The following is a 16,525-nucleotide window of genomic DNA, read 5'->3' as shown; positions in this document are numbered from 1 at the left end:
CAGAGAGAAACTTAAACCAGTTCCACTGAAATTAAGGAAAAGGCAAGGCTGCCCACTCTCTGTGTATCTCTTCAACATAGAACTCAAAGTCTTTGCTAGAATAGTAAGACAATTAAAGGAGAACAAGGGGATTCAAATAGGAAAATAAGAAATACAAATATCACTGTTTGCAGGTGATTTGATAGTATATATGAGTGACCCCCAAAATTCTACATAGAACTCTTACAGCTGATAAATACCTTCAGAAAAGCTGCTGGAATCAAAATTAACTCAAAAAAAAAAAAAAAAGCAGCACTCCTGTATACAAAAGACAAATGGGCTCAGAAAGAAATTAGGGAAACAACACCCTTCACAATAGCCAAAAATAAGATAAAATATCTTGGTGTATTGAAAGCAAATGAAAGACTTGCATGAAAAAAAAATACTTGAAGTCTCTGAAGAAAAAAAATTGAAGATATCAGAAGATGGAAAGATCACCAATGCTCAAGGGTTAGTAGGATTAACATAGTGTGAATGCTCATCTTACCAATAGCAAACTACAGATTCAATACAGTTCCTGTCAAATTACCCAAACAACTTTTTATGGAACTTGAAAGATACAAAAATTGTGGCATGTTTACGCAATGTGCTGAGGTTAGTTTGTTCTGTATTTTTTTTTCTTGTGGCATCCTTGAGTTCTCTCTCTCCTTCAATCCTTCATGCCCTTCTTCCATGGAATTTCACAAGCTCTGCGTAATGTTTGGCTGTGGCTTTGCATCTATTTTCATCAGTTGCTGAGTGAAGCTACTCATGACAGCTATGCTAGGTGCCTTCTGGAAGGAAAGCACAATATCATTAATAGTGTCAAAGGTGGGCGCTATCTCATGGCATGGGTCTCAAGCTGGTCTGGTAATTGTCTGGTCATTCCTTCAATTTATGATCTGTCATTATGCCTGCATATCTTGTTGGCTGGACAAATTGTGGGACTAAGGATTTCTGGCTGGATTGGTGTCAAAGTCCCTTCACTGGAAGTCTTTTTCTTTATAGGAGATTGCTGTTTCAGGCTCCATATCACCCATTGCTATGAGTCTTAGCTATGGTCACCTCATATATTCATGAAAGTTTCCATTGCCACAGGTTTCTACTTAATCCCACTGATACCTGACCACTGATTCAAGATCTCTCTCCCCTTAGTTTCTACATTGGGCTTCCTCACATTTGATTTCTCTTGTTTTCTTCTCCACACCCTCCACCTCCCAGTTTCCTCCATCCATCCAACTCTGATGTCCAGATGTCTACTTTCCTTCCTATTCCCAGTGAGATTCAACCACCCACCCTATGGTCCTCATTACTTAGCTTCTTTGGGTCTATGCATTGTAGTACGGTTATCCTGTATGGTAGGTTTAATATCCGTTTATGAGTAAATATATACCATGTGTGTCTTTCTGGTTCTGGGATACCTCACTCAGGATGATATTTTCTAGTTCCATCCATTTGCCTAAAAATTCCATGATGTCCTTGTTTTTTATATCTGAATAGTATTGTGTAAATGTATCACATTTTCTTTATCCATTCTTTGGTTGAGGGACATGTGGGGTGTTTTTGGTTATGAAGAATAAAGTTGCTATGAACATAGTTGAGCAAATTTCCTTGAAACTATAGCTCAGACATAGAGCTCAGTTGTCCCTGGATTATATACCAGCACTGCAAAATCAACAAACAAAAGGATAAAAATCAACTATATAAATTTCAATGCCTTTGGTATTTTTTTTCTGCATGTTAAGTACTTTCAAACACTACAGTGTTTATTTTATGGAATTTAATAATGTACTGGTAATTTGCCCGTTTTACAGATGAAGAACAGAGGCATATATAAGACAAGAAACTTGTTGAAATCACATGACTAAAGAGCAACAACAATTTTCACTTACATTTCTCTAGCACCAGATGTTTAAATAATATACCACTTTACCTTGCTTTTGAGAAGATTTTAGATGCTGGACACATTCTCTCCAAGGATAATAGAATCAATAAATGAAGTACTTGAAGAGAATATTCTATCTAATCAGTGTTATTGAATTCAATGGTAGATTTAACCAAGTTTATAATCTTATAGTCAATAAAAGAAAACAGATTAGAGAAAGGAATTAATATATAATTTGTGTATTGTGAGCACATGTAATCATATGAAATTATTTCATAATATATTCTCCAATTTTAATATTTTTTAATTCTAAAATCAGATCTATTTTTTTATTAATTACACTTTATTCATTTTGTATCCCCCCATAAGCCATTCCCTTCTCCCCTCACGATCCCACGCTCCCTCCCCTTTCTGCATGCACGCCCCAGCCAAGTCCACTGATAGGGGAGGTTCTCCTCTTCTTTCTGATCTTAGTCTATCAGTTCTCATCAAAAGTGGCTGCATTGTCCTCGACTGTGGCCTGGTAAGGATGCTCCCCACTCAGGGTAGGTGATCAAAGAGCAGGTCAATCAGATTATGTCAGAGGAAGTCCCTCTTCCCATTACTATGCAACCCACTTGGACACTGAACTGCCATGGGCTACATCTGTGCAGGGGTTCTAGGTTATCTCCATGAATAGTCCTTGGTTGGAGTGTGAGTCTCTGGGAAGTTCCCTGTGTTCAAATTATCTTGTTCTGTTGCTCTCCTTGTGGAGACCCTGCGCTCTCCAGCTCTTACTATTTCCCACTTCTTATATAAAATTCCATTCACTCTGCCCAACAGTTGGCCATCAGGCTCAGCATCTGCTTTGATAGTCTGCAGGACAGAGGCTCTCAGAGGCCCTCTGTGGCAGGTTCCTAGGATGTTTCCTGTTTTCTTCTTCTGGCTTTCAGAGGCCCTCTGTAGAAGGTTCCTAGGTGGTTTCCTGTTTTCATCTTTATCTTCTGATGTCCATCCTCTTTGCCTTTCAGGATGGGGATTGAGCATTTTAGTTAGGGTCCTCTCTTTTGCTTAGTTTAAATGTACAGGTTTTAGTGGGTTTATCCTATGTTGTATGTTTATATGAGTGAGTATATACCGTGTGTCTTTTCGCTTCTGGGACAACTCACTCAGGATGATCCTTTCCAGGTCCCACCATTTACCTGCAAATTTCATGATTTCCTCATTTTTCATTGCTGAGTAATACTCCATTGTATAGATGTACCACAGTTTCTGCATCCATTTTTCAGTTGAGGGGCATCTGTGTTGTTTCCAGTTTCTGGCTATTACAAATAAAGCTGCTGCAAACATGGTTGAGCAAATATCCTTTTTGTGTACTTGTGCCTCTTTTGGGTATATGCCTAGGAGTGGTATGGCTGGATCTTGGGGAAGCGCTATTCCTAGTTGTCTGAGAAAGCGCCAGATTGATTTCCACAGTGGTTGTACAAATTTACATTCCCACCAGCAGTGGAGAAGGGTTCCCCTTTCTCCACAACCTCTCCAGCATGTGTTGTCACTTGAGTTTTTGATCTTGGCCATTCTCATAGGTGTAAGGTGAAATCTCAGAGTTGTTTTGATTTGCATTTCCCTAATTGCTAATGACGTTGAGCTTTTCTTTAAGTGCTTCTCTGCCATTTGATATTCCTCTATTGAGAATTCTCTGTTTAGCTCTGTTCCCCATTTTTTAAGTGGATTTCTTGGTTTGCTGCTTTTCAGCTTCTTTAGTTCTTTATATATACTAGATGTGAGTCCTCTGTCAGATAAAGGGTTGGTGATGATTCTTTCCCAATCTGTAGGCAGTCGCTTTGTTTTGAATACAGTGTCCTTTGCTTTACAGAAGCTTTTCAATTTCATGAGGTCCCATTTATTGATTGTTGCTCTTAGAGCCTGTGCTGTTGGTGTTCTGTTCAGGAAGTTTTCTCCTGTACCAATGAGTTCTAGGGTATTCCCCACTTTTTTTTCTAGCCGATTTAATATGTCTGGTTTTATGTTGAGGTCTTTGATCCACTTGGACTTCAGTTTTGTCCAGGGTGATAAGTATGGATCTATTTTCATTTTTCTACATGTAGACATCCAGCTGAACCAGCACCATTTGTTGAAGATGCTATCTTTTTTCCATTGTATGGTTTTGGAGTCTTTGTCAAAAATCAGGTGTCCATAAGTGTGTGGGTTTATTTCTGGGTCTTCTGTTCGGTTCCATTGATCCACGATTCTGTTTCTATGCCAGTACCATGCAGTTTTTATAACTGTTGCTCTATAGTACAACTTAAGATCAGGGATGGAGATTCCTCCAGAAGATCTTTTATTATAGAGGATTGTTTTAGCAATTCTGGGTTTCTTATTATTCCATATGAAGTTGAGAATTTTTCTTTCCAGGTCTGTAAAGAATTGTGTTGGTAGTTTGATTGGAATTGCATTGAATCTGTAGATTGCTTTTGGTAAGATGGGCATTTTTACTATGTTAATCCTGCCAAGCTGTGAAAATGGGAGATCTTTCCAACTTCTGATATCTTCTTCTAATTCTTTCTTCAGAGACTTTAATTTTTTTTCATACTTTGACTTCCTTGGTTAGGGTTACTTCGAGGTACCTTATGTCATTTGTGGCTATTGTGAAGGGTGTTGTTTCCTTAATTTCTTTCTCAGCCCTTTTGTCTTTTGTATACAGGAGGGCTACTGATTTTTTGAGTTAATTTTGTATCCATCCACTTTGCTGAAGGTGTTTATCAGCTGTAGGAGTTCCCTGGTAGAGTTTTGGAGGTCACTCACATATACTATCATATCATCTGCAAATAGTGATAATTTGACTTTTTCCTTTCCAATTTGTATCCCCTTGATCTCCTTCAACTGTCTAATTGCTCTAGCAAGGACTTCCAGAACTATGTTGAAGAGATATGGAGAGAGTGGGCAGCCTTGTCTTGTCCCTGATTTCAGTGGGATTGCTTTAAGTTTCTTTCCTTTCAGTTTGATGTTGGCTATAGGCTTGCTGTATATCGCCTTTACTATGTTTAGATATGTGCCTTGTATCCCTGATCTCTCCAATACTTTAAACATGAATGGATGTTGGATTTTGTCAAATGCTTTTTCAGCATCTAGGGAGATTATCATGTGGTTTTTTTCTTTCAGTTTGTTAATATGGTGGATCACATTGATGGATTTCCATATATTGAACCACCCTTGAATACCTGGGATGAAGCCTACTTGTTCATGGTGGATGATATCTTTGATGTGTTCTTGTATTCTGTTTGTGAGTATTTTGTTGAATATTTTTGCATGGATGTTCATAAGGGAGATTGGCCTGAAATTCTCTTTCTTTGTTGGGTCTTTGTGAGGTTTAGGTACAAGGTTACTGTGGCTTCATAGAATGAGTTTGGTAATGTTCCTTCTGTTTCTATTTTGTGGAATAGTTTGAAGACAATTGGAGTTAGTTCTTCTTTGAAGGTCTGGTAGAATTTTGCGCTGAAGCCATCTGGTCCTGGGCTCTTTTTGGTTGGGAGACTTTTGATGACTGCTTCTATTTCTTTGGGGGATATAGGACTATTTAATTGATTTATCGGGTCCTGATTCAGCTTTGGTATGTCAAATCGATCAAGAAAATTGTCCATTTTGTTTAGATTTTCATATTTAGTGGCATATAGACTTTTGAAGTAAGTCCTAATGATTGTTTGGATTTCCTCAGTGTCTGTAGTTATGTCTCCCTTTTCATTTCTGATTTTGTTGATTTGGGTGGTGTCTCTCTGCCTTTTAGTTAGCTTAGCTAAGGGTTTGTTAATCTTGTTGATTTTCTCAAAGAACCAGCTCTTGGTTTCATTGATTCTTTGAATTGTTTTATTTGTTTCTAATTGATTGATTTCAGCCCTGAGTTTGATTATTTCCAGCCGTCTACTCCTTTTTGGTGTGTCTGCTTCTTCTTTTTCTAGGGTTTTTAAGTGGGCCATTAAGTTGCTTGAATATGCTGTTTCAAAATTCTTCTTGAAGGCACTTAGTGCTATGAACTCTCCTCTTAGTACTGCCTTCATTGTGTCCCACAGGTTTGGGTATGTTGTGTCTTCATTTTCATTAAGTTCTAGGAAGATTTTAATTTCTTTCTTTATTTCTTCCCTGACCCAGGTGTCTTTTACTAGCAAGTTGTTCAGTTTCCATGTATGTGTAGACTTTTTGCTATTTCTGTTATTGTTGATTATCCAGCTTTATTCCATGGTGATCAGAGAGGATACAAGGGATTATGTCAATCTTCTTGTATCTGTTGAGGCTTGCTTTGTGACCAACTATGTGGTCTATTTTGGAGAAGGTTCCATGAGGTGCTGAGCAGAAGGTAAATTCTTTTGTGTTTGGGTGTAAAGTTCTGTAAATGTCTGTTACGTCCATTTGATTCATGACCTTTGTTAGAGATATTGTTTATTTGTTTAATTTCTATTTAGTTGATCTGTCCTTTGTTGAGAGTGGGCTGTTGAAGTCTCCCACTATTAGTGTGTGGGGATCTATGTGTGGTTTAAGATTTATCAATGTTTCTTTCACAAATGTGGTTGCCCTTGTATTTGGGGCATAGATGTTCAGGATTGTGATGTCTTCTTGGTGGAATTTTCCCTTGATGAGTATGAAGTGTCCTTCCCCATCTCTTTTGATTAATTTTGGTTGAAAGTCTATTTTATCAGATATTAGAATGGCTACTCCTGCTTGCTTCTTGCATCCATTTGGTTGGAAAGCTGTCTTCCATCCCTTTACTCTCAGGTAATGTCTATCTTTGTGACTTAGGTGTGTTTCTTGTATGCAACAGATTGCTGGGTTTTGTTTACGCATCCATTCTGTTAGTCTGTGTCTTTTTATTGGAGAATTAAGTCCATTAATATTGAGAGATATTAGTGACCAGTGGCTGTTAGATCCTTTGAATTTGATGTTACCTGTGGTCATATGGTTGTGTGCTTGGTTGCTTTTTGTTTTACTGTAGTGGGGTTCTTTATTTCCTGTGTTTTCTTGACAGAAGCTAATTTTCTTGGGTTGTATTTTCCCTTCTAGTGTCTTCTGTAATGCTGGATTTGTTTGTAGGTATTGTTGAAATTTGTTTTTGTCATTGAATATCTTGTGTTCTCCGTCTATGAGGACTGAGAGTTTTGCTGGGTTTAGTAGCCTGTGCTGACATCTGTGTTCTCTTAGGGTCTGCATGATATCCATCCAGGCCCTTCTGGCTTTCATAGTCTCTGTTGAAAAGTCAGGTGTGATTCTAATAGGTTTGCCATTATATGTTACTTGGCCTTTTTCTCTTGTAGCTTTTAGTATTTTTTCCTTGTTCTGTTCACTTAGTTTTGATTATTATGTTGTGCGAGGATTTTCTTTTCTGGTCTAATTCATTGGGTGTTCTCTAGGCCTCTTGTGTTCTTATTGGCCTCTCCTTTAAGTTGGGGAAATTTTCTTCAATGATTTTGTTGAAAATATTTTCTGAGCCTTGGTGCAGGGAATCCTCTTTTTCCTCTATTCCTATTATTATTAGATTTTGTCTTTTTTTGTTGTCTTGAATTTCTTGGACAGTCTGTGTCAGGAATTTTTTAGATTTAACATTTTCTTTGACAGATACATCTATTTCTTCCATTGTATCTTCTACACATGAGATTCCTTCTTCCATTTCTTGTAGCCTCTTGGTTATGCTAACCTCTGTCTTTCCTGCTTTCTTCCCTAAGTTCTTTCTCTCCACAATTTCTTCCTTTTGTGTTTTTTTTTTTTTAATTTTCCCAATTCTGTCATCAGGTCTTGAGCCTTTTTGTTGGTTTCCTTCACCTGTCTGACTGTATTTTCATGCTTTTCCATCAATTCCTTCAGCTGTTTGTTTGAACAATCCACTGATTCTTTTATTTCATTCAGTGATTTAAGCATTTCCTCTCTAAAGGCTACAAACTGTTTGGCTGCAGCTTCCTCTATTTTTTTACGTATTTTATTTGTTTCCTCTGTTATCTTCTTCGTGAGCATAGATGTTAGGTCATCTTTTTGAATTTCAATTATGCTGGGGTGTCTAGGGCTATTTGCCCCTGGATAACTGGGTTCTGGAGATGCCATATTGCTCTGGCTTTTTTTGGTTGAACTTTTATGCTGTCCTCTACCCATTGGGCTATCTTAGGTGTTTGAAGTTAGTTTCTGGTTGTTCCTGGACTCTTGTAGTGGAGAGAATCCCTTTGGCAGGAAGATGGTTTTTCCTGAAGGAAGCCTTCTCAGCTTTTTGGGTATAGTCACTGGATGGCCAGTGTTTTTCAGGAGTTGCTACAGCTCACCTCAGGCATAGAGACCTGGGTGGTAACTGTGGTCCTGATTAGTCAAGAGGGCTCTCCTCTCACCGGGAGAAGTCCTGGCAACAGCTGCCTTCCTTCTGGGTTTCTTGCTGTAAATTTAGTGACCAGCTGCTGTAACCTGTGTGTCCCGTGGTTTGGTCTGTTTTGTTAGGGATAACTGGTTGCTCCTTGGAGCAGTATCTGGGAGTTGAGCTCAGTGTTTCCGGTCTTTTTAGGTCTGAGGTTGAGGCTCTGTGCCCCAGAACCCAAGAGGTAATCTGTGGTGGGTGAGTACTGCTCTCCTGGTAACAGCAGGCTATTTGGGGCACTGCAGTTCCCTGGGTTGGGTCAGTCTATGGGACCTTTTCCAGGGATATACTGGGTTGCCTAAGTCTGTCCCCTTTGCTTAGTTCCTTGTTCCTTGTGAGGGTTTCTCCAGACAGTGACTCTAAGACTCTGGTGTCTTGGGGCACACAGTTCTGTCTGTAAGGAGTAATTGGTACAAAGCAGGACTTTGGGCTGGCGGAGCGTGCGCCCTCCTGCTAGTCTGAGGGAGCTGGGTTCCCAATACCTCTGTGCTCCCTCCTTGGGCCTGGATCTGTGATGGCTGGGCGTACTCGCCTGTTTGCGACCTGTGGTCTGCTAGACTTTCCCCAGGTAAAACCCAGGTGACCCCAGCAGCACGGTTTCTTCCTTCCCTGTGGGGCCCTCTCCAGACAGGAGTTCCCAGTCTCTGTTGCACTGGAGCGCGCAGCTCATCTGTACTAGTGCACTGGGCGCACAGCTCTCTACACGGTGGAAGCTCAGTTGTGATGGAGGAGGGTACCTGTGGTCTGAGAGACCTTCTAGGGAAAGACTGGGTGACCCGTGATCAGACTCACAACTTTGCTTCCCTGTGGGGTTTTCTTGTGACTGGGACTCTCAGTCTCAGGAACCCTTGTGCTCACCGATCAGCCTGGGAAAGTGATAGGTATACGCAGGCTTGTGGCACCAGCCCAGAGACCCAAAGCCAGAGTTACCCAGGATTTCTTCCGGGTTCTGGCTGGGCAGCCGTGAGTGGACCCGACCGATTCCTAGGCTGTGGGAGCCTCCCCTCACCTGGGAAACAGGATCGATCACTGTAGTTTTAGGGCCCAGAGTTCAGTCTCCTGGTCACTGCACGGAGAGTGCTGTCCTGCTTCTCAGACACAGTGCTCTCCCAGAGCCGCCATCTTGGCTCCCCTCCCCCCAATTTTAATATTTTAGAAAGGACTGGGGTATAAATATTTTGGAGAAATGGGTTTAATTCCAAGTACCACAAAAATAAATAAACCTAGACTTTTAAAATTAAAAATAAAACATCACATCATTTCTGACTTTTTAAAATATCTGTGAATTTTATTGAAGTATGATTTGTATACAATCAAATTCTAAAATGCCAATGAAAACTGCTTTTAGTTGTGTAACTCTCCTCACTACAATCATTATAGGGAATTTTCCCACAATAACTGATCACTTCCTTTTGTCCCTTTGGTAGTCAATATTCTTTCCCAGTCTCAGCTACTGGCATCTACTGTCACTGTAGATGTGTCAAAGTTATAAGTTGAACACTTAGTTATGCCATCTTCTGTGTTTGTGTCCTCTCATGCCACATAAGTTTTCATAGAAAAATCCATGTTAAAAGTCTGTTAATGAGTGGTTTGCTTTTTTGTTTGTTTTCTAAATGATTCATTATAATTTGTTAATCTGGGCTCTCATTGTAGTACACTTGTATTGATTCCAGATTTTGACTATTTTGAATAAATTTCCATAAACATTTTAATACGAATCTGTTCTTGTTTGGTTGGTTTTGATTATGAATGGCAGGCTCTCACTGTATAACTTAAGAGAGGACTGGAACTCACAGTTTTGCACAGTATGGCCTCAAACTAATAACAATCCCTTTTTCTTAGCCTCCCAAGACCTGGGAGTCCATGTCTGAACCACCGCATAGTACAGAACTGTGGGAACTATGCTTTCCAGTCACTATGTCAAAGTTTATAATACACAGAAGAAATTCACACAGATGGAAATCCAGAAGAGAAAAGTTATCAGTATACAGACAAAACCGTAGCCTTATGGCAATCATCAGTCATGTGCCTAGGAAAGGACCTGAGATGACAGTTGGAGAATTTGTCATACAGAATAGTATCAGAACATTAGAACTTTAGAGAATTCTGTTGCAATTGTGAAACTTGGATGGCAGATTTTAAGCAGTAGACATAAGTAGTAAGGAATGAAAAACACTGTCTTAAAATATTTTATAATTATTAATTTTATGTGCGTGAATATTTTTCCTGCATGTGTCTTTGTGTGGTGTATGTACACCTGGTATTGGAGGAGTCAGATAAAGGCCCTGGATTCCCTTTAGGTAGAGGCACACATGTTTATAAGTTACCATGTACGTGCTTCTAATCAAGCCAGGGTCCTCTGGAAGAGCTGCATGTGTTCTCAACCACTGAGCCATCTCTCCTGCCCACAGCCTACTCTTTTAAACACCTGAAAATAAGGGATGTGGAAGAGAAATGATATGTAAATTTTAGGAATTAGCCAATTTCCGGGAACAGTGTGAACAATTAATTCTGCAGGGAATGATCTTATTTGTAGGTAGAGAAGGGAGAGTGACATTGCAATTGGGGGGTTATTGTGATATCAATGTATGTCAGAGTAATGGGAAAAGGTGGGAGATCAGATCAACCTTTCTTGAAAAGATTCTTTTCTAGGACAAATACAAGGTGACAATGATTAGATACTTGCAGAAAGGATGATTGGGCAATAAATATTGACTTAAAGAAACAGCAAGAAAAGTCAGAGAGACCATAGCCAATGGTTTCAGACTTAAAGAATTAAGCAACTCAATAAAATGAACAACTAAAAGTTTGGCAGTGTGCCTTTGGAAATAGTCAGAAAAGTTCAATGAGGGAGACAAAACTAGGAAACAAAGTGTAAAAGCCAGTAAAAGTTCAATAGTCCAATTTCTTTGTGAACACACTTGTTGTGGTTTTATGACTTCGAAGAAGTTTAAAGCCCAAAAGTGAAAGTAAAGAAATGAAAAGACAGGACGTTTCTCTTCTGAGTTGAAAAGTTTCTTTCTAGTCTTAACAAAGCAGTAAAGAAGTAGTAGATTATTTGATTTAATGAGGAGATAGAGTAGGTCCCAAAACGCATAGGGAAGCAAGTAAAGAAAGTAAGATAAAAATTTCATTAATAGAGTTAATGAGATTGAAAATTATTTGGGTGGAGAAATGGCAATGAAAACATTCAGTAGCAATAAAGGAGCATAAGGGAATATGATTGTATAGTAATGGTAGCTGGTACTTAAAAATAGTATAATGAGGAAACAGTTAAACCATTTGAATAAGGAACATGTTCCTGAGCAAATTACTGGAAATGAAATCACCACAGATCTTCCATTGTAAAAGCTAAACTACTGTAAGACAGTGTGCAAGAAATGTGATGATAAACACAAGATCTATTAAGATAGGTTACCTCCAGAAATAGTGAGGTTCTGTCATCTGTACCATATCAAATCAGAATGGAGAAAGCTGTTGCCAGTTTGTTGATTGCCTATGGCTTCCTTTTACCATCCATTTATCATTTTTAGTGTATAGTGCTGCCAGACTTACCCTTTCAATTGCTACCACATTCAGAAAACAATTGCCCCAGAGTATCATCTGTCACTTTCTCCAAGTGTACACTTGCAATTCAAATGAAAAGATTTAATTCTGTAAAACTTGGCTGGGATGCTATTGTTCTTATAAACAACAGCAACACACTCTTCTGGTGGTAGCAGAAATAAAAACAAGATGATACTGTAAAACAACAACAACAACACTCAGTCACTAAGTAGGGTCAACAGTTTACATCCAATCATAACAAATGGATTTCTGCTAATTGAATCCACAGAGAAATAACTAAGAATCAACCCTGAAGTAACAATGAATGGGTTCAATAGAGACAATGAAAAAGAGAAGACTACACAAATTCTACAGAATGCTTTTCTCTAGAGGTTAGATGGAAAGAGGAAGAAGAGGAAGAAGAAAAAGAATCAGAAGAAGGAGATGTTTCATAAAATTTGGGCTTGTGGCAATTAAGATTAACCTTCATTTTTTTCTAAGTTTAAGAAAGGAAAATAAGAAAATTGAAAGAAGTAACCTTAAGTAATACATTTAACTCCTTGGAACATTGATTTTGTCACTTATCAAATGAGAACATCAATTCCGGAGCAATCCTGCTCAGCCATTATGTCTCTACTTAGGGAATCAGTGGCATTAACATGTCCATTTAGAAAAAGGAAATGGGATCTGGTAACTTTTGTCAATATATTCAGCAAAGTTTCTTGAGACAGGGTCTGACCCTGTATTCTAGGCTGACCTGGAATTTACTGCATAGTCTACAATAGTCTGGAACTTGAGACATCTGCTTAATTCAGCTACCCAAATGGTCACTTATAAGAAGTATGGTGAATGGCCTCCACCTACATGACTCACTAGGGAAGGTTTGAGAAATTATTTATAAGAAAGAGGAGATAAAACAGTACTCATTCTTCGTGCAAAAGTTGCGCAGAAATCATATGGAAATGAGAAATAATTTTTTGCCCTCCTCCTTATGTATATCATATGGCAGTGGTTGGAAGAAGAAAAAAAAAGAACAAATGGAACGAGATGGTTGTTCTGAACAAGAGTTTCAACCCTGTGCATTTATTAAAGTAGGAAATAGTGACCAAGAAATGCAACAGCTGAACTTGGAAGGGAAGAACTACTATGCGGCCAAAACATTGTATATATCTGGTTCACATAAGTGAAAACAGTTTATGTTATCTGTAAAGGTGTTCTATGGCAATAGTGACGACATTGGTGGGTTCCTGAGCAAGCAGGTAAAAGTCATCTCCAAACCTTCCAAAAAGAAGAATATTTGACAGAGAGCTAATATCCAGAATATATAAAGAACTCAAGGAGTTAAAAAGCAGCAAATCAAGTAATCCCATAAAAAATAGAGTACTGAGCTAAACAGAGAATTCTCTGTAGAGGAATATTGAATGGCAGAGAAACACTAAAGAAATGCTCAAAGTCCTTAGTCATCAGGGAAATGCAAATCAAAATGGCCCTGAGATTTCACCTTACATCCATCAGAATGGCTAAGATGAATAACTCAAGTTACAATACATACTGGAGAGGATGTGGAGAAAAGGGAACCCTCCTCCATTTCTGGTGAGAATGTAAACTTGTACAACTACTTTGAAAATCAATATGGCACTTTCTCAGACAATTTAGAATAGTGCTTCCTCAAGATCCAGCTATACCACTCCTAGGCATATAACCAAAATATGCTCAAGTACACAACAAGGACATTTGCTCAACCTTGTTTGTAGCAGCTTTATTTGTAATAGCTGGAAGCTGGAAATAAACCAGATGCCCCTCAGTTGAGGAATGGATACAGAAATTGTGGTATATTTATACAGTGGAATACTACTCAGCAATGAAAAACAAGGAAATCATGAAATTTGAAAGCAATTGTGGGATGTAGAAAAGATCATCCTGAGTGAGGTATCCCAGAAGCCAAAAGACATATCTGGTATATACTCACTTGTAAGTGGATAGTAGACCTATAAGATAGGATAAATATACTTAAATCAGTACACCTGAAGAAGAACCTAAGCAAGAAGGAGGACCCTGGGTAAGATGATCAGTCCTCACTCAGAAAGGCAAATGGGACATATATTGGAAGAGGGAGAAAACAGGGAAAAGGAAAAGAGCCTACCACAGAGGGCCTCTGAAAGACTCTACCCAGCAATGTATCAAAGCATATGCTGAGGCTTCTAGTCAAACTTTAGGCAGAGTACAGGGGATCTTGTGAAAGACCTGGAGGGGGCAGGAGCTCCACAAGGAGATCAACAGAACCAAAAAATCTAGGCACAGGGGTCTTTTCAGAGACTGATACTCCAACCAACGACTATTCATAGAGATAACCTAGAACCCTTGCACAGATGTAGACTGTAGCAGCTCAGTACCCAAGTGGGTTCTCTGGGAAGGGCAAGAGGGAATGTTTCTGACATGAACTCAGTGGCTGGCTCTTTGATCACCTTCCCCAGAGGGGGAAAACAGCCTTTCTAGGCTACAGATGAAGACAATGCAGCCAGTCCTGATGAGACCTGATAGGCTAGGGTCAGATGGAAGGGGAGAAGGACCTCCCCTATTAGTGGACTTGGAGAGGGGCATGGGAGGAGATTAGAGATGGAGGGAGTAGTTGAGAGGGAATGAGGGAAGCACTAAAGCTGGAATACAAAGTGAATAAATGGTAATAATTATAAAAGTTAAAATTTAAAAATTTTTAAATTTTAAAAATTAAAAAAAATAATAAAAATAAAAGTGCTGCCTTGTGCATTGCCTCAGGAACAAAGGTGGCTTTGTTTAATTGACTTCGATTCCAGATAGTTAGTACCAGATACCTGCATGTAGAATGAAGAAATTTCCATGCCAGTTAATATCAGTCGGGAACATTTTACATTCATCTCTTGGATGATAATGAATCAAAAGGAGAGAATTCACAGTTAGAGATGGTTACATCCATTATTGACAAACTGTCAAACTTGTGGCTCAGTTCCTGGCATGGCACTCCCAATACTGATAATTAAGAAAGTTGATAAGCAGACAACATTACTGGATGCAGGGCAGTAGGAGCAATTCTCAGAGCCAACTCAAGCCAAGTGCCCACTAATGAATCAAATACAAACAGCGAAGGTAGTTACACAAACGCCAGCACAAATTCCACCAGTGTCACGTCGTCTACAGCAACCGTGGCGTCCTAACGACCATCTGTTTGCTGGGACTAAAACTGACTTGAATGCAGCAAAAAATTGACAGGAAAAAAAGGACAAAAGACAAAAAAGAAAAGGCTTCATAGAATGAGTTTGGTAAAGTTCCTCCTGTTTCTATTTTGTGGAATAGTTTGAAGAGTATTGGTGTTATTTCTTTTTGAAGATCTGGTAGAATTCTGCACTGAAACAATCTGGCCCTGGCCTTTTTTTGCATGGTAGACTTTTGATGACAGCTTCTATTTCCATAGAGGATATAAGAATATTTAATTGATTTACCTGTTCTTGATTCAGCTTTGGCATGTGGAATCGGTCAAGAAAATTGTCCATTTCATTTAGATTTTCAAATTTTGTGGCATATAAGCTTTTAAAGTAAGTCCTAATTATTGTTTGGATTTCTTCCGTGTCTGTGGTTATATCCCTGTTTTCGTTTTTTTTATTTTGTTGATTTGGATAGTGTCTCTCTGCCTTTTAGTTAGTTTGGCTAAGGGTTTGTCTATCTTGTTGATTTGCTCAAAGAACCAGCTCTTGGTTTCATTGATTCTTTGAATTGTTTTATTTGTTTCTAATTTATTGATTTCAACCCTGAGTTTGAATATTACTCAGCAATAAAAAACAAGGAAATCATGAAATTTGCACGTAAATGGTGTGATCTGGAAAAGATCATCCTGAATAAGCTATCCCAGAAGCAGAAAGACACACACAGTATATACTCACTCATATAGACATATAATATAGGATAAACCTACTAAAATCTGTACACCTAAAGAAACTAATCAAGAGGGAGGACTCTTGCTAAAATGCTCAATCCCTATCCAGAAAGGCAAAGAGGCTGGACATCAGAAGAAGGAGAAAAGAGGGAACAAGTCAGGAGCCTGACACAGAGGACCTCTGAAAGGCTCTGCCCTGCAGACTATCAATGCAGATACTGAGACTTATGGGCAACCTTTGGGCAGAGTGCATGGAATCTTAGGAAAGAAATGGGAAACAGTAAGATCTGGAGAGGACGGGAATACCACAAGGAGAGCAACAGAACCAAAAAATCTGAGCACTGGCGTCTTTCCTGAGACTGATACTCCAACCAAGGACTATGCATGGAGATAACCTAAGACCACTGCACAGACGTAGCCCATGGCTGTTCAGTATCCAAGTGGGTTCCATTGTAATAGGAACAGGGACTGCCTCTGACATGATCTGATTGGCCTGCTCTTTAATTACCTCCCCCTGAGGCGGAAGCAGCATTATCAGGCCACAGAGGAAGACAATGCAGCCACTCCTAATGAGACCTAATTGACTAGAATCAGAAGGAAGGAAAAAAAGACCTCCACTATCAGTGGACTTGGGGAGGGGCATGCATGCAGAGGGTGGAGGAAGGGAGGGATTGGGCCTGGAGGAGGGAGGGAACTACAGGGGCAATAAAAAGTGAATAAAATGTAATTAATAAAGAATTTTTAAAAAATGAAAAAAAGAAAAAAAAAAAAAAAAAAGAAAAGGCTAGGATAAGATGAATAATCTTCC

General features: G+C 39.1%; 1 pseudogene; it reads left to right on the top strand.

The window, feature by feature from the left end:
- The first annotated feature begins 12,633 nt into the window (after positions 1-12,633).
- Positions 12,634-14,870, top strand: LOC129674867 (recombining binding protein suppressor of hairless-like; annotated as a pseudogene).
- Positions 14,871-16,525: the final 1,655 nt, after the last annotated feature.

The sequence above is a fragment of the Psammomys obesus genome, unplaced genomic scaffold (genome assembly GCF_907164565.1).
Source record: "Psammomys obesus unplaced genomic scaffold, mPsaObe1.curated_primary_1811, whole genome shotgun sequence".
NCBI classification, from domain to species: domain Eukaryota; kingdom Metazoa; phylum Chordata; class Mammalia; order Rodentia; family Muridae; genus Psammomys; species Psammomys obesus.
The sequence above is the reverse complement of the archived record's forward strand: the minus strand, read 5'-3'. Positions and strand labels throughout refer to the sequence as shown.